This window comes from Castor canadensis, chromosome 7, assembly GCF_047511655.1.
Source record: "Castor canadensis chromosome 7, mCasCan1.hap1v2, whole genome shotgun sequence".
NCBI classification, from domain to species: domain Eukaryota; kingdom Metazoa; phylum Chordata; class Mammalia; order Rodentia; family Castoridae; genus Castor; species Castor canadensis.
The window spans coordinates 20,034,024-20,058,730 of NC_133392.1; the positions used below are offsets into that span (position 1 = coordinate 20,034,024).

The window sequence follows — 24,707 nt, forward strand, 5'->3', positions numbered from 1 at the left end:
ACCTACTTCCCATCGGCCTAATGTGGCTTTTGCACACCCACATCCAGGCCTCCAGCTGGTCCAGGCAGAAGTGTAAAGAGCCAGAGCTCTGTCGCCTGTGCTGGCAGAGGGGTTGCAGAGCTGGCCATTGCTCTGCCTCTTGGCTCCTGGCCTGTGTGCCTGACAGAGGCCGAGGATCTGAGAGGCCACACTCCCTTGCAGCCCCTGTTTTCTACCCTGGTCTATGATCTTCCAGCCTGTGACTTCTTTCTCTGTTGTTCACCATCCTGCTGGATAGGACATTGTCTTTGAATCCCCAGCTTTCTGAGCTGTAAATGGGGGTGACAGCACTCACGGTACCAATGCAGGTGTACTTACACTTACAAAGGTCTAATTGTAAGATGTCACAAGATTGGCAAAGATGAAACACTGGGACAAAGCCTCATGTTCACATTGTGAAGGGGATGCCCTCACAGTGAGATGGGCCCTGGGAAGGGAGGGAATTGGTTAAATCTCTCCAAAGAGCAATTTGTCAATACTTATCAAAACAGAAAAAAATGTAATTATGCTTTCAGCAAGAAATTCCACTTCTAGGAATTTATCCAACAGGAAGACCAAACACCTACACATGGGAGTATTTGTTGTGACACTGTTTATTGCATAGTAACAAAACCCTGGAAGCCACATGCATGCCCATCTGCCTATATGGAGCAATGGTTTGTTGTGTAGACACTCCAAAGAATGATGTCACGATCCGTGCGCTGATAGGAAATCATCTTCAGGAGCTATACCTTGGGTGACAAAAAGGAATTGTAGCCAGGTGCTGATGGCTCATGCCTATAATCCTAGCTACTCAGGAGGCAGACTTCAATAGGATCACGGTTAGGTGCCAGCCCAGCGCAAATAGTTCAGGAGACCCTTGAAAAAACTCAATATAAAACAGGACTGATGAAGTGGTTCAAGTGGTAGAGTGCCTGCCTAGCAATTGTGAGGTCCAGAGTTCAAGCCCCAGTGCTGCCAGAAAAAAAAAAGTGTGTGTGTATTCGATCTTTGTGTAGCATGGGTGAGGCCCTGAGTTTGACCCCCAGCACCACAAAAAAAAGAAAGGATATATAATGTGCATGTATGCTTAGAATAATATTGGAAAAAACAAGCAGAAAACAGAAAACAGAGAATTTTCTCCAAAGAGGGGACAGAGAGGTGAAAGAATGTTTTTCATTGTGTGCTCTTGTAATTTGAAATTTTTATCATGTGAATATATGATGTAAACAAAATATCAAAAATAGAAAAATAATGTAAGTGGGCAGGGTGTGGTGAGACACACCTGTAATCCCAGGACTCAAAAATTCTACTTCTAAAAACTAAAGAGAGAGAGAATGACAGAGAGAGAAAGAAAAAGAATGTTACTTCTATTTAAATTACTCCCAAATTACGACTTTTAGAACATGTATATGTCACAGATAGTGGATCTGATAATGACCTTTTATTCCCCTGTCTTTGAAATAGGGTTTTACTATGTGGTCCAGGTTGGCCTTGAACTCTTAATCCTTCTGCCTCAGTCTCCCAAATTCTGGGATTACAGGTATGTGCCCCATCATGCTTATCTGACAATGGCCATTCTTGGACTCTTTTTTTTTTTTTGACAGTACTAGGGTTTAAACTTGGGGCCTTGTGCTTGCTAGGCATGTGCTCCTTGAGCCACAGCCTCAGACTGACAATGACCATCAAAGGGTAGAAAGATGTCATGCACTTTTGGGCTCTAAAGGAGGATGTGGGCTCCCCAGAGTGTACCCATGTGTGCTACTCCTCAGGGCTATATGTGACCCTAAGCCCAGGAAAGGCATCCACTCAAGCCTGTCATGGGAGTTTTCTGACCATGTTCGCATACCAGCCACCCCTCATCAGATCCCCAACTCTGTTGGTTGTCCCTGGGTGCCACCAGGCCTCATGCTAAGCACTTCACAAGTGTTAGTTTCCACACTTTGCCTTCTGCCTTCCTCCGTCCCACAGCTGGCATGGTAGCCAGACCACCAGGCTTCCTAACAATTGTTTGATTTTTTTTTTTTTTGTGGTTCTAGGCTTGAACTCAGGGCCTTCACCTTGAGCTACTCCACCAGCCCTCTGTGTGTGTGTGTGTGTGTGTGTGTGTGTGTGTGTGTGATGGATTTTTTTCAAGACAAGGTCTCGAGAACTATTTGCCTTGGCTGACTTTGCACCTTGATCCTCCTGAGTAGCTAGGATTACAGGTGTGAGCCACCAGCACCTGGCCCCCTGATTATTCTTCACACAGCTGCCAGAGTGATCTATCTAAGTAGAAAGTCATAAAGGCCCCTGTCCTGCTTAAAACCTCCTAACCACTGCCATTAGAATAAATCCAAACTCAGTATCTGACTATGAAGTGTGATTTGTTCCTGCCCCCTCTCTCTGCCCCCTCTCTCCCTGCCCCTTCTCTCCCTGCCTCCTCCATGCCCCTCACTTGCACTGCTCCAACCAACCTGCCATTCTTTCTGTTCCCTGAAGAGCTCAGGCACATTTCTGCCCAGGGCCTTTGCACTCCCTGTTTCCTCTAGCTGGATAGCTCTTCTCTAGCTTTTCTCATAACTTCGTCACATCATTTAGTTCTCAGCTAAGTGCCACCCTTTAGAGAAGCCTCTCTGACTACTCTCAGTACCAAAGATGCCCTCTCCCTCTGATCCACCACTCTGTCCCACACCACCAGATTTATTTTCTTCATACTATTTGTCAATTTCATTGTTGACTTGATTGGGTTCTGATCCCTTTCTAGAAAATGTCAATGCCACAAGCACACAGGCCTTGTTGGTATTGATCATCCCTATGTCCCTGACCAGTGCTTGGGGTGTGACATTGCCACCCTGGGTGAGTGGATATAGAGCTGAATGCTAGGCAGGTGTCAGTGCTGGCCACATCTCTGCTGCTTGCTTGTTGTGCGGCCTCGGGAAAATCACATTTTCTGCAGCTGTGAAATGGGCCAGGTTGGGAGTAGCAGCAGGGCAAAGCATAGAGCTGCTCCCCAATGGAGCCTTGTGGTTTTTCTAGAACTCTGTTCATCTAAAGAAATTGTGCAGAAAGAAGGACTTTGGTTTTCCAGCTGAGGCCATTTCCTGCCCACTTTCCTGCTCTGGGAAGCTGCCCATGTTTCTGGGAGAGGCTCCCTGGAGAGAAGCTTGGCCTGGAAAATACCCCAATGCTAGGGTGGAGGAGGGGTGGAGAGGTGGGGAAGGGCACCCTCTGGGGCATTGAATTATCTCCTGAAGAAGGGTGTGGGAAGAAGGGAGTACACAGACACCAGGGAGGTTAGGACAGGCAGGACTCCAGCACGACGCAGATACTCACTGTCCACACAGAAGGTGTAAATGAATGGCTACCATGACGATGATGGTGGTGATAGTGATGATCACTATTACTGCACTGTGTCTGTTTCCATAAGGGAAGGAGCAAGACTGTCTCAAATTGTGCATTTGTACAGTTCTTTGTCTCATTTTCCTTTCATTAACAGTCTTTTTTTTCTTGAGACAGGATTTCGCTATGATCCTCAGGCTGGCATTGAACTCCTGGGCTCCATCTTAGTCTCCTAAGTAGCTGGGATGACAAGTGTGTGCCACCACGCACAGCTTGGGCAAGTACTCTTGCTATGACCCTCTTGAAGTTGAGGAAACCAAGGCACAGAGAGGGTGTCTTGTTCAAGTTCACACATAGCTGCAGAGTTAGAATTCAAGAGCAATCACACTCTTGCTCTTACCATTTTGAGGCTCCTTGGAATTTCCCAGAATTCTTTATTTTTGTTAGTCCTGGCCTGTTTTCTTGCAGTTACCAGCAGTAAAACAAGCACAAGGAAATGAAAGGAGGCTATGACTTGTTTTGTGGGGAGTGGGACTGGGAAGAAGTGGGGGCACCAGTACCTGGCTCTGGGGGAGAATCTGAGACCTCTGAGACCCCCTAGGGCCTCCAGGAAAAGAGGAAAACCCGACCAAACTCAGGGCCCTCTTCAGCCAATGTGGCTGAGTCTCTGTTCCCTGTGAGAGGCCTCAGGGAGGTGGGAGCTCTGAAGAGGACTAAGGAGGAACTGAGCAGTGACAGGTTCCTTTTTTTTTTTTTTTTTTGCAATACTGGGGTTTGAACTCAGGGCCTTCACCTTGAGCTACTCCACCAGTCAGTCCTTTTTTGTGAAGGGTGTTTTCAAGATAGGGTCTCACAAACTATTTGCCCAGGGTTGGCTTCAAACCTCGGATCCTTCTGATCTCTGCCTCCTGAGTAGCTAGGATTACAGGTGTCAGCCACTGGCGCCCGGCCCCATGCGGGTTCTGGCAGGCAGGAGACTCAGGGGCCTGGCCTCAAATCCTGATATTCTAGCTATAGGACAGGTTTTTCCTTGAAAGCCATGTTCCCAGGGCTGAGCCACCTTGAGTGAAAGCAACAATATAAACAGTACCTGATTTAGAGCAGGACTGGGGACCAGCTGCCCCTGGTCCTGCCCCTGGGGGTGAGTGGTAGTGGTGGTGACATCCTCTGGCCTCACTCTCTCTCTTCCCCACAGTGAAGTCTACAGTCTCACTATTACCCCTAGTCCTTCAGGTGTAAGCACTGGGAGTCAAGCCCCTCACTAAAGTCTGCAGAGGGTGACATGCAACCTCTAGTGCCTTCCTGGGACTTTATCCACCGGAGTGTGTATGGGTGAATAAGTTGTCTGCTGTTCTGTGGCTGAGGGGTCACAGGAAGACACAGCGGAATGCCCTAGAGAAACAGGCCCACCTGGCCTGGGGCTGGGTCTCCAGAGCAGGTGGTAGAACCTGAAGGGGGAAAGAAAAGGAACTAAATTAGTTGCATTTCAATGAGGCCATTATATTTGAGGTCACACCTCTGCTGGAGAGTTGTCTGCTTTAAAAACTGGATAAGGCAGTGCCTTCAGGGCCTGATGTTCTGAGAAAGGCCACCTGGGGTCTGCACGTGGGGTCTTCTTCCCCTCCCACTCCCAGCTTCAGCCCCTTCCCAGCACCTCCCACCCCACCAAGGTTCTGGAGTGGCCACCCACTCAGCTTAGGCTGGGCGCTGAGTCATAAGACTGTGCTGCCCGCCAGGGGGGTGAGGGTGACAGATGGTATGAGTAGGGGGTGGCAGATGGAGGGAGCAGTGACCCTGGGACCAGCAGGGACTCAAGGAGGTGACCTGGGAAGTAGGCCAAGTCCTACCTACAAGCTCCGACTCTTTCCCCTGTCTTCACGCCACTCCCAGAGATGCAGGTGCCTGTTGGGGCAGTTTTGTGCCAGGCTGGGGTAGAAAGCGATCCCCAGGGGACCTGATGCCTAAAGCCTAGGGCTTCCGCCCAGCCCGGCTGGTCTGGCTGTGGGAGGCAAAGCCTGGCTCTGTTTGTCCAGGCGAGGCTGTTCCGGAGCAGATGGGCGCCTGGCAATGCTGCCAGCCAGGAACCAGGCTGACGTCCTCTCATTGCCAAGTGGCAGGTGACTGGAGGGCCTAGAGGGAAACATGTGTTTGATTTTGCTGTTTATTGTGGGAAATCTCTCCAGGCTGGGAGCTGCACACCTGAGTGAGTATGGCCTCCAGAGTGTGGGACACAGTGTAGACTCTTTCACCCAGACAGGCCCGGACTTAGGGGACCTCAGGAGCTCCTGGAAGCCATTCCTAAACTCTGCTTTTTGCCCCCTCTGCCTTGGAGTATTAGATTCCTAGGGCTGCCTTGGCAAAGTGACACAAACTCCATGACTTAAAACAATGGAAGTATATTTTCTCCCAGTTCTGAAGGCCAGTGTTGAAATAGGGTGGTGGCAAGCTTAGCTCCTGAGGGAGAGTGTTCTGGGCCTCTGTTTGGTTCTGTGGCTGCCAGCACTCTTGTATGTTCCATGCTTTTTGAGGTGTGTTACTCCAACCTCTGCTTCTGTCTTCACATGGCCTCTCCCTTCCGGCTGTACTCTCTTTTTTTTTTTTTTGGTGGGACTAGGGTTTGAACTCAGAGCTTCACATTTGCAAAGCACGCACTCTACTGATTGAGCCACACTTCCAGTTCATTTTGCTCTGGTTATTTTGGAGCTGGAGTCTCAAACTTGATCCTTTGGATCTCAGCCTCCCAAGTACCTAGGATTACAGGTGTGAGCCATCAAAGACCAGTTTGTCTCCTCTTCTTATAAGGAGACTAGTCATATAGGATTAAGGGCCCATTCTACTCCAGCATAACCTCATTTTAATCACATCTGTAATGACCCTGTTTCCAAATAAGGTCACAATCTAAGGTCCTGGGAAGGACATGAGTTTTGGGGGGATACTTCTGAAACCAGGGTACTTGAGTTGCTTCTTGCCTCACTCTTCCTCTGGTTTTTATCTTGTCCTCCCTCTGGCTCTCATCTAGAAAGGGGGTATCCTGTACTCAGCCCACATTTGCAAGGGAGACAGAGAAACTGACTCCCCAGCCTTGGACTATAAATGACAAAGCACAATCAACCTACAACTCGGGTGTTAATCCTTTTTAGGATCTGGAGGCCTTTATGAATCTAAGAGAGTCCTGCTCAGAATAAATGTATACCCTGTGGCTCATGCCTGTAATCCTAGCTACTCAGGAGGCAGAGATCAGGAGGATGGCGGTTTGAAGCCAGCCCAGGCAAGCAGTTCATGAGACCCTATCTCGAAAAATCCATCACAAAAATAGGTTGCTGGAGTGGCTCAAGTTGTAGGCCCTGAGTTCAAATTCCATCACCATAAATAAATAAATAAATAAATAAATAAATAAATAATAGATGTACACCCAAACACACACACACCTCTTCCAGATCTCTTCTAGATCCCATTTGTCCTGGGGATCTAGGAAGGGGAGCTTCTCTGGACCGTGAGGAGGCCGCAGCCCACAGCACCACAGTGCTTGTAAAGTCAGGGTTTGCCATGCTGGGCATGACTGAGGAGAGTCTCCTCAAATCAGACCAGCATCAGTGGGCTGTGTGTGTGTGTTTGGAGAGGGATTAGGGTAGATGTAATTGGGGGTGGATGTGGAGGAATTTTCAGGGGAGGGAACTGTGATATGGGGTGAAATGTTTTGTTCCTTGCCCCAGTGGTGGCCACACTAGAGATATTTCGCAAAGCAGAGGCTCTAAGCTGTGTGGTATGAAAGACGTGAGGTGAGGAGCCTCAGCACAACACACCACCATATCCTCTTTGTGTAAAAGCACCCAAATCTTGTGCTTCTGGGAGCACAAATGTACAGGAGGGGCTAGCATGGGACACCATGGAAGACTTTTCCTTGAATAGTCTTGATATTCAAGGGCTTCAGATCCCTTAAAAGAAAAAAAAGCCTCCAGCTGGTTGCCAGTGGCTCACACCTGTAATCTTAGCTACTTGGGAGAGTTGCAGTTTGAGGCCAACCTGGGCAATTTGTTCATGGGACCCCCATCTATAAAATAACCAGAGAAAAAATGGACTGGAGATGTGGCTCAAGCAATAGAGCATCTGCTTTGCAAGCGTGAAGCCTAAATTCAAACCCCAGTCCCACCAAAAAAAAAAAGAAAAAAGAAAAAAGAAAAGCCTCTTGAAAGCCATAGACCAAGTCTCCTCAGCGCACTGCTCACCACAAGCATCCCAGGCTGGGAGAAACAGGCCCCTGGACCTGAGGTTGACTTCCCCTCTTACCTGCCACCACTACCGGGTCACTGGAGGGATGTCCCTTTTCCTTCAAACAGTCCTCCAGTAAATGCTAGCCAAACTGTTCTCTGGACCAATCATTGAATTTGCAAACTCAGGGAAGTGGTAGTTTGTCCAGTGCATCCCTCCTCTCAGTCATTGGCCTGGCTAGGACTTTAAGCCTCACTCCTCCAGGGCTATCTTCCCCATTGGGATAGAAGGCTGCACTGGCAAGGCTGGGGCTGGACCCCTGGGAAGGTAGGGGAAGGGCTGACTAGTCCCTCAGTTTCCAGACTCTCCCTTCCAGACTCTGTGGCTCTTGGACGTAAAAAGTCTGGGTCAGAGGCTCCAGCACCCTCCAGGGAGGGGGATGAACAAACTGGGTGTCCCTGGCACCTGGCCCAGCAACTGGCATGCTGGTGGCACCCAGTAAGTGTTTACTGAAGGAGAAGGGAGGAAGCTGAGCTCCACTCCACTGCACTGAAGGCGAAGTGCGGAGGACGGAAAGGTTTCTGGCAGTACTTTTCCACTCCCCTCCCCTTTGGCAACTCCCCCTCCAGCAGGGCTCTGTCCTCACTGGTCAGAAGGGACTCCGCTGTGGGACTTATCTTTCGCTCCTACAGTGCCTGCCTCACCCTGGGGCATTTTCATCTTAAGTAAAGACTCGGGCCCTGGGGCAGGTGGGAATTGCACAAGGTGGGGGCTGAGGAGCTGGGTGCTCCAGTGAGGCATCCCCTACTCACATCAGATTAGTCTTCCCACCTCTGTCGGAGGGGTCACTTTGGGGGAGATGCCCTGGATGACTTCATGGGACCCTGATCGGTGTGGTGCAGTGTACATGAGCTCAGCTGCTGACTCCCCTAGCAGTGATGAAAGAGGGTCAAAGGTCCCAAACCCTTACCTTATAGCAGCTTCTAAGATAAAAGCCACTACGAAATTCAGAGAGCTGTGATAGGGGAGCAGTGAGGGGAAGCCCAACCTCAAAGCTCTCCTTTCCCCAGTTCCTTTCACCTGCTGGGGACACGTGGATGTGGGTAATGACTTGTAGGAGGTCAGGGTCATGTGGAGTGGCTGTGGCTCTCTGGTCAATGCTATGAAGCCCAACAGCTAAGGCGCCAGGACTTTGGGGGAGGTGTTGGTGTTGGTACTGGGGTTTGAATTTATAGCTTTTTTTTTTGCAGCACTGGGATTTGAACTCAGGGCCTCACACTTGCTAGGAGGCGCTCTTACCACTTAGGCCACTCTGCCAACCCTTGGTACTGGGATTTGAACTCAGGACCTTGCATTTGCTAGGCAGGTTCTAGCACCTGAGCCTCATCTCCAGCCCTCACTCAATGGCCCCTTCTCAGGCCCTTCCTCCTCCATCTCTGTGGAGGTCTGCATGGGGTCCAGTGCTTCTTACATTCCTCTCACAATCCCATGAACCCTCACCCCTGCTCTTGCTATGCCAGATGCTGTGCTGGGCTCTGGGAGCAGAGGCAAGGAGCCCTGGCTCCAACTCCAGGAGCTACCAGGATAGGAACAGAGACATGGCAATGGGCAATTCTGACAGCAGGTGGTGAGGACAGTGTAAAGAAGAATGCAGCCCTTTCTAGAACTCTCCTTCCACATCCACATTGGCCCTCTCTCTCTGTTCTACTTGGCTGATATCAGCTCATGCTTGGTGGGCTCTGGTGCTCACATGAGGGCTTGTCATACATTCCTTTCTTGCCACAACACAACACAGGTAGACCCGGCGAACCCCTTCCACAGACATCCAACACACATCTCGCATTCCTTGACTGCCCTTCTCACTCTACCTCCAATTGCAGGAATAGTCCCCTGGCTCTGGTTACTCTCTTTTTTTCCTCTTTCTTGCCATCCCTCCATGATTTCAAACCTTCCCACCCACTCAGCTGCCACCTCTCGTATTTGGGCCAGAGGCTCCAGCACCCTCCAGACTTGCACCCACGCTTCCTGCCTGCCTACGAGCATCTCCATCTGGGCATCCTGCCAACACCTCAGTCCCACTGTGTCCAAGGCCACTGTCGCCTCCAGACTTCTCTGTGACTATTAATGCCCCCTGCCTAGTTGCCTATGTGCTGAGCCATCTCTTTTCTCTGCCTCCATCAGGACACAGTGCTCCATAGCACAGCAGAGGCATAAGTGCAGTGGAAGGAGGAGAAGGAGGAAGAGGAAGAGGAGCTCTTGGTTATGACTGGCAGAAAAATCCTGTTCAACCTGCCTTGATCAATATAACAGTTTTTTGAGTCAAGCTAGTCTCAGGCAATGCTAAATCCAGTCATTCAAACGGCACCACCAGCTCAGCACTCTTACCGTATTGGTTTCAATCTTAGACCCTGTCACAGGTGCTAACATGACCCTCAGCTCAGGCCTACACCCCTCTACAGGTCAGCAGAAGGGCAAGCCTTTCTTTTCTTGGTAAATGCTACTTAAGTGCTGGGATTTGTCCTATTTAGACCAACTGGTCTTGTGCCCAGTTGCTGAGGTTAGAAGGATTTAGTGCTGTGGCCAGGCTGGGTCACATGGTTCACCAGAACCAAATGGATGGAGTATAGGAATTCTAATAAGGGCTTTGATGTGCCCAAGGGTTCCGTGAGATATATTCCTGAAGGAGAGAGGAGGCCCAACTTGTTCTGATGATTTTGTGATCATGGCTAGGCAAGACATTCTAAAGGTTGGATCTGAAAATTCACAGTTAAGACAGAACAGGGTTTGAACCTTGACTCCACTACTGCGTTAGTTAGGATAGGCTGAGATGTGTGGTGATAGACATCCCTAAAAATATCTCTGGTTAACACACTGAAAATGTACTTCTTCCCCACACCGCACATCCCATGCAGGGACCCAGGAGCTATAGGTGTCTTCATCTGGTGGTAGCACCATGTACACACCCATGTCAAGACAAAGGCAAGACTGGAGGATTGTGCCTGGGCTCCTCACTGCCTCAGTTCAGAAGTGATGTCAGTCACTTCTCCCAGCTCACTGGCTGGAAATCATCGCAGCCCAGCCTCACAGGAAGAGGGCAGAAATAAAGGAAAGCAAATATAATATTCAGAGAGAATTACCACTTTGCACACCCCTCCCCTTCCCACCCACTCCTGCCCAGTATTTGTGTGTCTGTGGCAAGTTACTTAACCTCTCTGTGTCTCAGTTTCTGTGTCTGGTCACTGGGGATTACAATAGTTCCTTTCTCAAAGATACATTGCGAGGACAAATCAATTTCTATACATAAGTATCTCAGAAAAGTGCCTGACACAGAAATAGTTCTAAAAAGCTTAAATAATATCAAAACTCCTTCTCCTTAGGGTCTCTTCTGCCAAAATGGTCCCCTGAAATCTGAATGCAGAGGTCAAACGTTATTGAATTATGTTGTGATCTAGGACAAGAACTTTGATCTGAGTAATTTGGGTGACTACTTTTATATTTTTGAACCTCAACCTCATCTTCCATTAAAACAGATTCCTGCTTATATTTAGGGATCACATGAGAGCCAGGGGAAAGAGGATGGTTTAGGAAGTTATGCCTACACAGAGATTATTTTGCCTGCCACAATGGTAAAAATGACCTACACATTTTAAAGATTTGCATTGGGATTAAAACCCAGAAGTGTTTTTATAACTCATCTCTATTCTAGCAAGAAACTCCAGGGACCAAGACCACTCTTGTTCCCTGTCTCTATTTCCTGACCTCTCCAGCTCTGCCCATGTGACCTCTTTGACATTTTGACAAAGGCATTTGACTGATGAGGTTCTTGGTTGTAGTCATTTGTGGGCGCAGATGATCTATCCCAGTCAAAGAGGGACAGGAGAAGCTCAGGCCAGTGTGTGGCTGCATTGCTCTGAGACAAATGAAACTCATTCACTGGGTCCTTCATGTATTCTTTGTTGTTGTTTGAGACAGTGTGTTTCTATGTAGTCCAAGCTGACCTTGAACTCAACTAAGCAGTGAATGCTGGCTTCTAGATCCTTCTGCCTCAATCTCCAGAGTGGTAGGAATACAGGTGTGCATCCAGGATGTTCACACCTCCATATATCAATAAAAAGGCAAGGCTAGAGGATTTTGCCTGGGTTCCTCATTGCCTGGCCCTTTGTGCATTCTTTAATTGAATATTTACTGACAGATTCACTAAATTTAGCTGGATTGCAAGGGAGACGTGGCTTATGAAACATATTATAGGTGGGGTGGTGGAATGACAGACAAACAAGGAAAGAATAAAACCCTTCAGGAAGTGATAAGTACTGTTAAAAAAAAAATAGCAGAATGTGAAGAGACAGAGAGGAAGGAGTGTCTTGGTGTAGGGTAGAGTTGACCAGGAGGCCTCAAAGAGAAGGCAACTGGCTTAAAGACAAGAATCCATTCCGATAGCACCTTGGAACAAAGCTGTCCCACAGCACAAATGCCCTACAGCAGGAATGGGGAGGCCAGGGCACTAGGAACTTTGTGAGGAGCAGAGATAGGAAGGCCAGAGACCAGATCTTGTGACCTCGTCACCTTGCAAGCCTATGCTGGCCCATCTTCTCTAGGAAGCCCAAGCCCAGTTGAGTCTATCTCCCTTCCTCTGGTGGCCTCGTGGTCTCATCTGGCTGGGCCCTGCCTCTGGCAATGGCTCCACTTGGGAGATAAGGGAGGATTGCAACTGCTCCCTTTGCAGGAACAGGAAGATAGAATCTATATGGACCCTGTGAGATGTTTGACAACTGAGACTGTGGACAAGAGCCCCAGGCGAGGGCCGAGAGGTCTGGAAGGTGAGGATGACACTGAGAATGGAGAGTCACAGGGAGGAGCAGAGATCTTAGCCTTGATGGAGGATAAGAATTAGCAGGAGAGAAGGGGGTAGGGAATGACATTCCACTTCGGAGGAATGTAAAGCAAAGGAGCCCCCACAGGAAGGAAGGGACCAGAGAACAATCATAACACACGTCACTTTGACTAAATCCAGGGTGTGAGCCACCAGGAATGGAAGAAAATGAGGGAGATGCCCAGCTTTGGAAAGGTAGCCAGGGTTGTGATGCATCCTAGGTGCAATGCCCAAAGACAGAAATGAGGATTCTGAAGTTACAAATACTTGGGTCAAATTTGGGTTCCAGTACTTACTTATGTAATTTTAACAAGATACTTTGTTAAAGTTTCCCCATCTGTACAACAGTGATCACAACAGTTAGTACTGGCATTGTTTTATAAGGTTTAAATGAGTTAATATTTGCAAAGCAAAACTTGAATGAACAGCACCTGATCCGGAGGGAGTATGATATGTATTGGTTAAATTGAGTGCATTCTGGTGAGCAAGTGAGACCCCATCTTGAAGGAACTTGCAAGCTCTCATGTGTTTCAGGACCATGCGTGGAGGAGAAGGTACTCTACCTTGATTCATCTGGTGCGGGATGGACTGGAGGTGAATAGCCTGGAAGCAGGAAGGCAAGTCAGGGGTCCTACTGCAGTAGTCTAGATATGAAGTGATGAGTCGGGAGAGCGGGCTAATGGTGAGACTGGAGGGTACGGAAAGATGAGCCTAGTTGAGGAAGTACTCATGACACCTGGTGCTGGAGACTAAATTTGGGAGAGTCGGGTAAAGACTGAGGAGACAGAGGCCTTGGGCTTGGATGATGGGGCAATTGTGGGACTACGTCAGAGAGGGAAGTCTGGTTTGGAGGAATATGGCAACCTTTGCAGGAGACATGTTGCCGTTGAGGCAATGGAGTGCCCACAGCCCTCTGGCTGCTGTCCTATATCCTGGATTTGAGGGAAGGAATCCTCTGGGGATGGATTCTGATCAGTCCTCTGTTACCTTGACCCTGGTGTCACAGAGGGGAGTCCACAGTCTCACAACCCAGTCCCATACAGCCCACTTGGATTAGGGTCCTGGCTGGGGTCCTGGGAAGTGACTGGGATTGATAGCATTCCATTATTGCTTTCCATTAGCCGTATGGACAAGACACCTGCTTCAGGATCCAGTGAGAACAAAAGCCCAATTATCCAATAACCAACGAAATTTTTGAGTATCTACTGGGCTTCAATATTAAGGCTCCATATAAAGCATGGGCACAAGAAAAATTAAATGCTTAGCTCCAGAAACCACATTAGCCTTGGTTTTTGTTTTTCCTTTTTAAATTATTGATAGAGCAGCCTCAATAAAGGTATCCGTGAACTGTATCGTGATTCCATCATGCAACTCTTGTTTTAGCCTGGCTTTTAGGTACAACTTATTCCCTCCAGTCTTCCCCACAAAGAGTTCTGAAATATATGAGTCAATGTGTTTATGAAAATATCTTGGGATTCAGCCCATAGTTTTCATCGCCGTCTCAAAGTTTTTTTTTTTTAAACATATTTGTTTCTTTTTTAATTCAGAAAAGAGTCGAGAAGAAAATCAAAATGACCCCTCCTTCTACCAATCAGATAACCTCTTGTTTTCACTTTTCAATTGCAATTGGAAAATAATTCAACTGCTACAGAAAAACATGGAATGAGAAGCAAAATTCCAGTTCCTAGAGGTTTGTGCTATTATTTAATCCCTCCAGAAAATGTTTAATGTATTAATTAGCATTATAAATGTATAAGGTACCTCCTAGCCTTGTTTGTTTGTTTGTTTTGGCAATACTGCATTTGACCTCAGGGCCTCGAGCTTGCTAGGCTCTACCACTTGAGCCATGCCCCTCGCCCTTTTTGCTTTAGTTATTTTTCAGACAGGATCTCACACTTTTTGCTGAGCTCACCTCAGATTGTGATCCTCCTACCTACACCTCCAAGTAGCTGGGATTACAGGCTTGTTGGTTGAGATGGGGGAGTCACTTTAACTTTTTTCTCAGGCTGGTCTTGAGCTGTAATCCTCCCTATCTCCACCTCCTGAGTAGCTAGGATTATAGGTATATACCACCACTCCTGGCAGGTACCTTGTATTTTTTTTTAACTTTTTCGAAATTAATATATGATAGTTGTACAGGAGGTTTCCTTGTGACATTTCCATATATACGTGTATTGTACCTTTGTTTGGCTCATCCCTTCCATCATTCTCCAGTCCTTTCCTCCTCTTAAAATGACTTCAAAAGGTTTCAGTGTTCCATATTCATACATGTGTAGAAAATACACCAACCATATTCACCCTCCTTTACCCTCCCCTCTCACTGGTGCCCTCCCCTTAACATGACCTGTTTTACAATCCTGTCCTTCCTTGTTTAAGTGTCTATTCATTGTTCAGATACCTGTATTCTTAAAAGATTCTTCCAGAAGTTAAGAACTGTGACTTTGACAGGTCATCTTTATGCTTTTTTTGTCCTGTTATAACTGCACTTAATGAATACCAGTGGCAGGAATCCGCTTTCTAGGGCTTCCTTGCCTTGCACGAGCTGTGACACATCAGCAGGTTTCTTCTCTGAGCCTCAGTTTCCTCATCACCAAAATGGGGGTTCTCTTGGGGCTCAATGGTGGTATGCATACAGAAAGGCCTGCTATAAAGTGTTGCTCTAACAGCAATCAGACAAAGTACTTATATCAGATGAAGCAGACTTCAAACTTACATTGATCAAACAAGATAAAGAAGGATACTTCATACTAATAAAAGGGGAAAACACCAAAAGGAAATAACAGTTATCAACTTGTATGCACCCAATTTCAGTGCACCTAATTTCATCAAACATACTCTAAAGGGCTTAAAAGTACACATAGACTTCAAAACAGTGGTAGTAGGAGACTTTAACACCCCCCTAGCACCAATATATAGGTCATCCAAACAAAATATCAATAAAGAAATTCTAGAACTAAAAAAAAAGCAAAGTGACGCTCTATGGCTGGTCAGAGCACTGCCCTAGCCCCTCTGAAAGGAGGAGGGGCAACTAGTTCTAAATAAACATCATAGAAGGGCCTGTTAATCGTTGCACCTCATAATGACATGTCCCTTTGTTTTCTAGCTGCAGAAAGAAGAGTGTGGGAGTCTCCTAACTGGAGATGGCAGGGTCACATGAATTCCTCACCCTTCCTTTCAGCCCCTACCCTGGACACTCAAGTCACCCCAACCTGCAAGACTGATCCTATCTGTCTCTGACTGGGAAGGAATTCCTGTTGACAGTTGGAACAGGACCCTGATATATGGGTCCTGTCACCCTCCCCCTCTTCTTTCTCTGATCTCAGGCATCAGGGAGCATGTGGCTCACAGCAGAGGTCTCCAGTATTCCTCTAGGTCCAGAAGGCAACTTGGCTACTGTCAGCAAAGCTGCACCCATCCCCAGGAAGTCAGAAGGATGGGCAAGATCTCTGCCTGAGAAGAGATCTTCTCATGATGATGATGATGGCAGAGATGGTGGGGGTGGGCAAAGGCCATTTGTGGCATCCTGGCAAGCATCAGCCACAGTGCTGGACCCTCTGCAGAAATTACTTACTTGGCTTTCCTAGCTGCATTCCCACTTTGCAGATGAGAACATTGAGGCTCAGAGAGGTGAACCGACTTGCCATTCAGGTAGTAAGTGAATGAAAGTAGGTAGTAAGTAAGAGCCAGAATGAAATTTATCTGTGGAGTCCAGTGCTTATCATGTACCCCTATGCAAGGCACAGGTAGATGTGAGGAAGGGGACCAGTTGGGCATCTGTGTCTCAGGCCTGTAATCCTAGCTATTCAGGAGGCAGCGATCAGGAAGTTCACAGTTCCAAGCCAACCTGAGCAAATAGTTCGAGAGACCCTATCTTGAAAAAACCTTTCACAAAAAAGGGCTGTTGGAGTGGCTTCAAGGTGTAGGCCCTGAGTTCAAACCCCAGTACCACAAATACAAAAAAAGTGTCTGTTGCATAGCAGGTACTTGGAAATATTTGTGGAGCTATGCTGCCCACAATTAAACTGAATTAAAATTAAAACCCTAACTACATTTCAAGTATTCACTAGCACATGGCTCACTGGCTGCTGTATTGACAGCATTGACAGAGAATGTGGACAGAAAGGCTCCCATCAAGAGTAGAGTCTTTCTACAGAGAATGGGATGGAGAAATGGGGGAGGGGAAGACTGAGCCAGGGAGGGAGGTGGCATGGATTTTTTTGTTTGTTTTTGCAACCTGTTTGGCTGGCTGGATTCCAGGACAGCCACCGCCCTTGACCCCTCCCTGTAAACAGTCATCCTGAGCAGGTTCTCAGGAAACAGCTTTTTCACACCACAACATTGGGGAGCCTGGGGACACTGATTCACTCCCTTGTGTGGTTGCTGGTGGATAGGGTTGGGCTGGGGGCTGACAGAGCCCCTCGTCCTGTCACGGTGCAGCCTGGTGGAGAAGGCATGTCAGGGGCCAGTCTATGGTGTGACAAGGTGATGGTCCCTGAGCTCAGTGGTGAAGGACCAGTTAGCCCGTCACAGGCTGTATCCCACAACCCTGCTGCCAACCTGTGGCTGTTCGCTGAGCCTCAGATCCTTGCTCTGCTCCAGGCCAGGGCACCAAGAAGCTGACCCACTCAGGGCCACAAGTACCAGCCAGTGTAGCTTGGTCACTAGGCTTGGAGGCAGAGGAGGCCCACATTGCAGAGTGGACAGATACATGGAAAGAGATCCCAGGGAACCCTCATTTTCTGCCTTGCTTCATCAAGCTCCTCTCTACCCACTCCAACAGACACACATGTTTAGGTATGTTCACAGACAGACTCACACACAGCGGGCACTGGATATGCACACATAGACCCATCCAGAGATGGAGGCAGAGGCACAAGCTCCAGGGAGCAGGACACTTATGCCCTCATGGGTGGGCTCAGATAAGCTCAGAATTCACCCCCATGCCCTTTACCCAAAGACATCTTCTATTGGATGAAAGTTTAGGTCCAGATGTGTTTCCTAACATAAACAGTCTTCAGGGACTCCCTGACCCCTGATGACTACAAGCTAAGCATCCTGGAGTTAGTACCAGGAGCTCCCACACTTGCACACAAGCTAAGGGAGAGGTCGCCCAGCTGGAAACATAGCCTTCCTTGCATTCAGCCAGGGACTGTTTCTTTCTGGAACAATGAGAGCGTGAGAACACAGCACCTGTTCTCTGGGCCTTCCCAGACACCCTGGGACAGCACCTGCTCCTTCCTCTCTGCCCTCTCCAGTCATTCTCATGGGCAGGACTGATCTTCCTGCAGACTGGGGGTAAGGTGGAAAGAAACCCACAGGGCTGCTGGGGAGAAAGCTGGAGAGAGCCATGAAGTAGGCAGAACGAGGGAGAGTTGCGGTTAAGAACTAGTTGGGAGCCTGAATGGGAAAGGGAGGTATGTCCCATGAAAGGTTGGCTGAGAGTATATGTTGGTGACCTTTAGAAAGAGTGGGACTTTTATTTATTTATGGCAGTACTGGGGTTTGAACTCAGGGCCTCACACTTGCTACGCAGGTGCTCTACCACTTGAACAACTCCATCAGCCAAAGAGTGGGACTTCTAAATTTTGTTTCTCCTTGTTAGGTTTTTGGTGTTGGAACATATTTAGGTTAGGCAGGTGAGAAGTGGAACTTCCTGAGTTGTTTTGGGGAAGCAAAGTCAGGGTCAGGAGAATTGCTTCTTCTTCTTTTTTTTTTTTTTTAGGAGAATTGCTTCTTGCCTTTTGCTTTTGTGGAGAAGGAAAGAGATCTAAAAAGGAGGTGGTAAATTGTTTGGGAAGACTTGATTACCTTGTAACCACTAAATTGTGTGAGAAGGGAGGAAGGGGAGAGGAAATGAAAATAAAATTAGGAAGGATTTTTCCAAGAGTTGGAGACCCCCTTCCAGCTAAAGAGTGATAGTAGAAGGCAGGGATTTAGAAGTAGACTTCCTGAATTCTCAAATATCAGGGCCACTTCTACTCAGTTGTGTGACCTAAACTCTGTAGCCTCAGTTTTTCCTATCTCTAAAACGTGGTTGATGAGTTTATGGCAAAAAGTAAATAAGATAAATTGTATCAAGTGCTTACCACAGTGTCTGACAAGCAGTAAGTGCTCAATAGATCTAGTCACTGTTATAGAAGGGGCTAGCTGGTCTATTTGGGAGCCCTCTGATCTAGATAAAAGTTGTCAAGAAAAGGCTTCAGAGCCAGTGGATCATGCCTGTAATCCTAGCTACTTGGGAGACTGAGTAGGGAGAATCATGGTTTGAGGCCAGCCAGGGCAAATAGTTTGTGAGACCCCCATCTCCAAAATAACCAGAACAAGCTGGGTGGTAGTAGTTCATATATGTAATCTTCGCTACTCAGGAGGCAGAGATAAGGAGGATCGCAGTTTGAAGCCAGCCAGGGCTGGCTCTTTGTAAGACTCTATCTTGAAAATACTTAACACAAAAAAGGGCTGGTGGAGTAGCTCCAGCTGTAAAAGCACCTACCTAGCAAGTGTGAGGCCCTGAGTTCAAACCCCAGTACCACCAAGAGACAAAAATCAAACAAAATGAGCTGGAAGGGTGGCTCAGGCAATAGAGTAGTTATTACATACCAGTTGGTTTAACTGGCTTGGTAGACCTGGGCCTGAGAGTCTAGTTCTCCATGTTCTTTTGAAAAGTTCACCTGCTGCAGTCTTACCAGGGCAGGTTTGTCCTTCTGTAACTTTGAAATATTTGGCTTTCCTTTGCTACTGGAGGAGGGTATGTAACTTGAAGAAAGAAGGAAAAGGTTGGATTTTTTACTTGGGTTGATTTTATTAATGATCACAAAGTTAGATTTTAAAAAGTCACTCTTACCTAAACAGGTGCATCGCAGAGCTGAGAGCAGGGGAGAGGGACTGAGGCTGGCTGGGAGTTTCTAGAAAGCTTTGGGACCCTGGGATGTCATGGATTTGTAGGTGCTACACAAGTTTCAGCAATGTGTCAGGGCTGTCAGAAGCAGCAATAATTCCCTCCCCTGGCCAGGGGTGGGTCTGTTCTCCACACTGGCCTTTATAGACTTCAGCCACCAGTACTGGACTCTCACGGAGGAGTCTCAGACACAGATGGGCTTTCTATCCTCACCAGCCTGGTAGACCCCTACTGGACTCCAGTCCATGTTTCTTCCATCCACTTCCAGGTTTTCAACCCGTTTTGCATCAAGGCCAGAGGTTGTCAACAGCATCAACTCCCATCCCCAAACCCTGGGAATTTAAATAAAGTCACCCTTGTCTCTGAAATCACAGGAAATGTCTTTGGGCCAACCAGGAGGGTTAAATAATACTCTCTGCTTTGTACCCTTTTAAGGCCAAGAAAAAAATTTAGTAAATAGTGACAGATCATTTTTAAATTCTAATTTTTTTGAGACAGGATCTCATTATGTTGCCTGGGCTGGTCAATTATAATTTTAAAATACTAATAGCTAACATAATAATTGTTCCACCAGTGGCTCATGCCTGTAATCCTAGCTACTCAGGAGACAGAGATCAGGAGGATCCTGGTTTGAAGTCAGCCCTGGCAAACAGTTCGCAAGACCCTTTCTCGACAAAACCCTTCACAAGGAAGGGCTGGTGAAGTGGCTCAAGGTGTAGACCCTGAGTTCAAACCCCAATACAAAAAAAAAAAGGCTTAGGCTGGTAGAGCGGTTCAACTGGTAGAGGGCCTGCCTAGCAAGCGTGAGGGCCTGACTTCAAGCCCCAGTACCACCAAAAACAAAACAAAAACAAAAATAATAGCTCAGGCAGACTTTTGGGCTGGAGGTATGGCTCAAGAAGTAAAGTACCTGCCTAGCAAGCATGAAGCCCTAAGTTCAAACCCCAGTATCACCAAAATAATGGTGATAAATGATAATAATATTGACTAATGTTAGAACATAAGCAACAACGTAAACTATTCAAGGGCAGGCATTTGTGTCTGTTCTGTTCACCGGTGCACCCCAACAGCTAGACCAGTGACTGGCATATTGCTAGCACTTGGAAGTACTTATTGAATAAAGTGCTTAGTATGTGATAGGTACTCCATGCTTTTCAAGTGCTAATTGATTTCATCCTTATAACACTATGATATGGGTAATATTATTCCCACTTTGTGAACAGAAAAGCAGAGGCCAGAAAAACTAAGTAACTTACCCTAAGTCTTACAACTAGTAAGGGGAGGCCTTGTTCCCAAGCAGCCTGGCCTAGGGACCTGGTTTTGATCACTAAGCTCTATTACTCTCTCAGTAGCAATATCATCCTAGGGCTTTCATTGAACTTTTTTTTTATTCTAGTTCTTTAACAGTGATTTATTGATATCTACTTCTCCCACTAGACCATGATATCCCTGAGGTCAAGAGGAAGGGGACGTATTTCAAATACAGAAAATGCTTGACCAAAGTTGATGGAATGGATGGTGAGTCCTTCCATCTTTGTGTACATGTCATTCACCAAACACCTTGAAAATGATTTGGGGTGAGGGGAAGGAATCAAGTAGTCAGCAGCAATAGATTCCAGAGTCTGGAGAGCTGGGTTTGAATACTCATCTGTCTCCTTTTCTAGCTATGTGACCTTGAACAAATTATTCAGCTTCTTGGGCCTCAGTTTTGTCACCTGTAAAATGGGGATAATAATAGCTTCTATCTGCTAGGATTGTTGTAGTGGTTAAATGAGATAATGCTTGCTCAGTGCTTGGCACACAGTGAGGGCTCCATAAATGGTGGCTATCATCACTGTTAATGTCATGTTAGTATGACTTCTGTTTGCCCAGTATCTGATGTGAAACTGAAGCCTCCTATTAGCTCTTCTGCAGGCTACAGCCAGCAGCTTGTTGGCAGGTGCCTGCAGCAGGTGTGACCTGCTCCTCCCCATATGTCATCATGAATCCTCCACTGCTTCCGGTCAGAGCTTACAACCTACTTATTAGGTTAATTAGATGTGACACCTTTCCAAAGATACTCTGGCTCCAAAGCCAGTCCTCACATCTGGTGAGGGCTACAGCTTGCCAAGGAATTGGGGAATGACAGGTTCTCAGCCACCAGTTGAAGCAAGTGGGGCAGAGGGAAGGATGGGGATGGAGGAACCAGGGATCACAGGCTGGCTTCTGGGGCCTTGTCTGTATGTGTAGACTTGCTAGATAAAATGCAGGATGTCCTATTACAATTGAATTTCAGATACATATCAAATAGTATAAGTATGTTCTAATAGTACATGGAACAGATTTACATTAAAAAGTACTTAGGAGTGCTCGCTTTGGCAGCACATGTACTAAAATTGGAACAATACTGAGATTGCCATAGCCCTGGCGCAAGGATTACACACAAATTTGTGAAGTGTTCCATGTTTTTTTTATTAAATTCCTGCTCCCCTGCAAATAAAGTCTTTTATATTAAAAAAAAAAAAGTACTTGGGAAACTAAGATCAGGAGGATAGGCAAATAGTTCACAAGACCCCTATCTCCAAAATAACCAGAGAAAAATGGACTGGAGATGTGGCTTAAGTGGTAGAGTTCCTGTTTTGTAAGCATGAAGCCCTGAGTTCAAACCCCAGTTGCACAAAAAAATGTATTTATACCCATGTATCTATCTATAGGTAGATAGATAAATAGATAGATACATATTCAGAGACCGGTGCAGTGGTTCATGCCTGAAATCCCAGCTACTTAGGAGGCAGAGAGGAGGATTGCACATTGATGACAACTTGGGGAAAAGCTAGTGAGATCCTTTCTCAAAAACAAGCTGGGAGTGGTAGTGCACAGCTGTAACTGGAGATACTCAAGAGGCAGAGGTAGGAGGATCTTGGCCTGAGGCCATCTTGGGCAAAAGCATGAGACCCTATTTGAAAAGCAAACTAAACTAAAAAAAAGACTGTGGGCAGCTGGGTGCTGGTGGCTACTTGAGAGACTGAGATTGGGAGGATGCAGTTCGAGGCCAGCCTGGCAAATAGTTCTCAAGACCCCATCTCCAAAATAACCAGAGCAAAATGGACTGAAGGTATGTCTCAAGTGGTAGAGCACCTGCTTTATAAGCACGAATCCCTGAGTTCAAACCCCATCCCACAAAAAAGGAAAAAGGCTGTGGGCATGACTCAAAGGTAGAGTGCTTGCTTAGCAAGCATCAGCGTTTATGTGAAATTCAGATGTAACTGGTCATTCTATTTGTTTGTTTTCCCCCTAAGTCTGGCAACCCTATCTCTAGGGCGTGTAAAGAGGGAGAGGAGGAGGAGGAAAATCCAGGTGTTTGAAGGTGCAGGAACAGGTCTTTGTTGGGCTGCTCTTCCTGGGCCCTGGCACCAGGAGCTCTGCTCAGGCCTCTTGGGTCTAAAGAAGCTGCCTGGGGACATACTGGAGCCTCTGCTGGAGGAGCAGGGCTCTGCTGCCAACTCCAAGTTGTTTGTACTTCATGGGCTCCCTAGGGCACAGGCCACCTTCCTGGTTAACATCCTGGATGGGAGGCCCGAGAACAACAGCGCCTTCCCCCAGGGGCTGAAGCATAGTCCCTCTGCAGGCCAGCAGGTTAGGACCTGGAGCCAACCCCTCCTAACGCAGGGCCTGTCCAAGGTCACACTCTATGGAGGGAGACCTAGGACATAGTCTCCGATGCCCCACAGCCCTTCCTCCCCGCCTACATTGCTACCATTCTGCCCCTGTCAGGTGGGGAGCAGCTACAGCCAGTGCACTCCAACTGATGAACGAATCCTCAAGCATACGGGTTTCAAACTCCACCTCTTACCTTCCCCACCAGCCTCATTCCACAACCCAGTACATGGTGTCCACCACTGGCTGTGCAAAACACAAACCCACCGCCATCCTGGTGGACAAGCCTGACAGTGCTGCCATGACCAGACCACAGACTATAGGTTTCAACACCAGAAATCTACGTTTTCACTGTTCTGGAGACCAAAATCCAACATCAACGTGTAAGGAGAGTTGATTTCTCCTAAGGCTTCTCTTCTTAGCTTGCTGATGGCCTCCTGCTCACTGTGTCCTCACATGGTATTTTTTCTGTGCATGTGCATCCTGTGTGTGTGTGTATGTGTATAAATTTCCTCTACTTATCAGGACACCAGTCAGATGTGTTAGAGCCTCCTAACAGCCTCATTTTAACGTAATCACCTCTTTAAAGGCCCTGTCTTCAAATATGGTCACATTCCAAGGTCCTGTGGGTTACAACTTCAGCATGTGAAATTTGGGGGACACACTTCAGTCCCTGCTCTAGCTCTTATTCCAGAACCACTGGGTCCTGTTTATACCACTGCCTCTGTCTCTCTTGAATTCATCCATGTCCTTCCATTGTCATTCAAGTATAGGGAGCCCGCATCCCCCATCCAGGGTCTTGCACCAGCCTCTTAAGTGGCTCCTGCCTTTACTCTTGAATCACCCTTCTCCAATCCATTCTGTACCCACAGGCAGACAAAATATAACCTACTCATACCAATTTTACAGATCCATCCCTGGGTACTTCTAAGTTTTATTATCAAAACTGGCCTCCAGAACTTGGCTTACAAACCTATGCGTTTCGGCCTGCCACCTTCCCAGCTCTAGTCCCATCCGTGGGAGTCCCTCCTTTCATGCTGCAGTGGACCTGAACGTCCTTCATCTCCCATGAATCGAGCTCTTTCTGCTTGGGGGCTTAGCACACGCTCTTCCATCAGCAGCCTCACTCCAGACTCACCCCTACGTGTCCCATCTGTCCATCCAGCCTGAACTGGGGTTCCACATCCTCCACAAAGCCTCCTCGTATCCCTTCTAATCCTTGGGGACTGAGGTGGGGCTGTTCCCAGGAGCTTGCACCATGCCCTGTGTTATAATTATTTGTTCACTACTATTTCTTTGTCTTCCTAAATACTTTGTGATCCCGGTGGAGGCTGGGGTGGATTCCATGCCATATCTACAGTAACCAGCATGGGACCTGGCACACAGAAGAGCCTTGCTAATTATAAATTATGGTTATTATTAAATTTCTGGGCAATGTCAGACTGCAAGCATTGGAGGCAAAAGGAGAAGAAAAAGGGGGGCTAGTCGGGCGGTTTTCAACTGCAGCCACCCAACAGAATCACCTGTGCTGCTTTACAGCAACACCAAGGCCCAGGCACCACCCCGAGACCCAGGTTCTATTGCTTGGAAGGCAGCCTGAGCATGGGTCCTTTCCCAACATTCTGGAATATTCTAGCATGAAACTGGAGAAGAGTGGCCTTGGGCAGGCTCTGAAGCATAATGCTTGGCCTTGGCTCAGTGAATCCTTGCTCACTGCTGTCCATCTGCATTGCTGATGGAAGAATGGACCCCCAGATT

The 24,707-nt window shown here is 47.4% G+C and overlaps 1 non-coding gene across 1 annotated transcript; it reads left to right on the forward strand.

Annotated features, from left to right (window-relative positions):
- Nucleotides 1-21,658: 21,658 nt before the first annotated feature.
- On the forward strand, nucleotides 21,659-21,762 carry LOC141425221 (U6 spliceosomal RNA). Its single transcript, XR_012450309.1, has one exon. It is a non-coding gene; the product is annotated as a U6 spliceosomal RNA (small nuclear RNA).
- The last annotated feature ends 2,945 nt before the right edge of the window (nucleotides 21,763-24,707 follow it).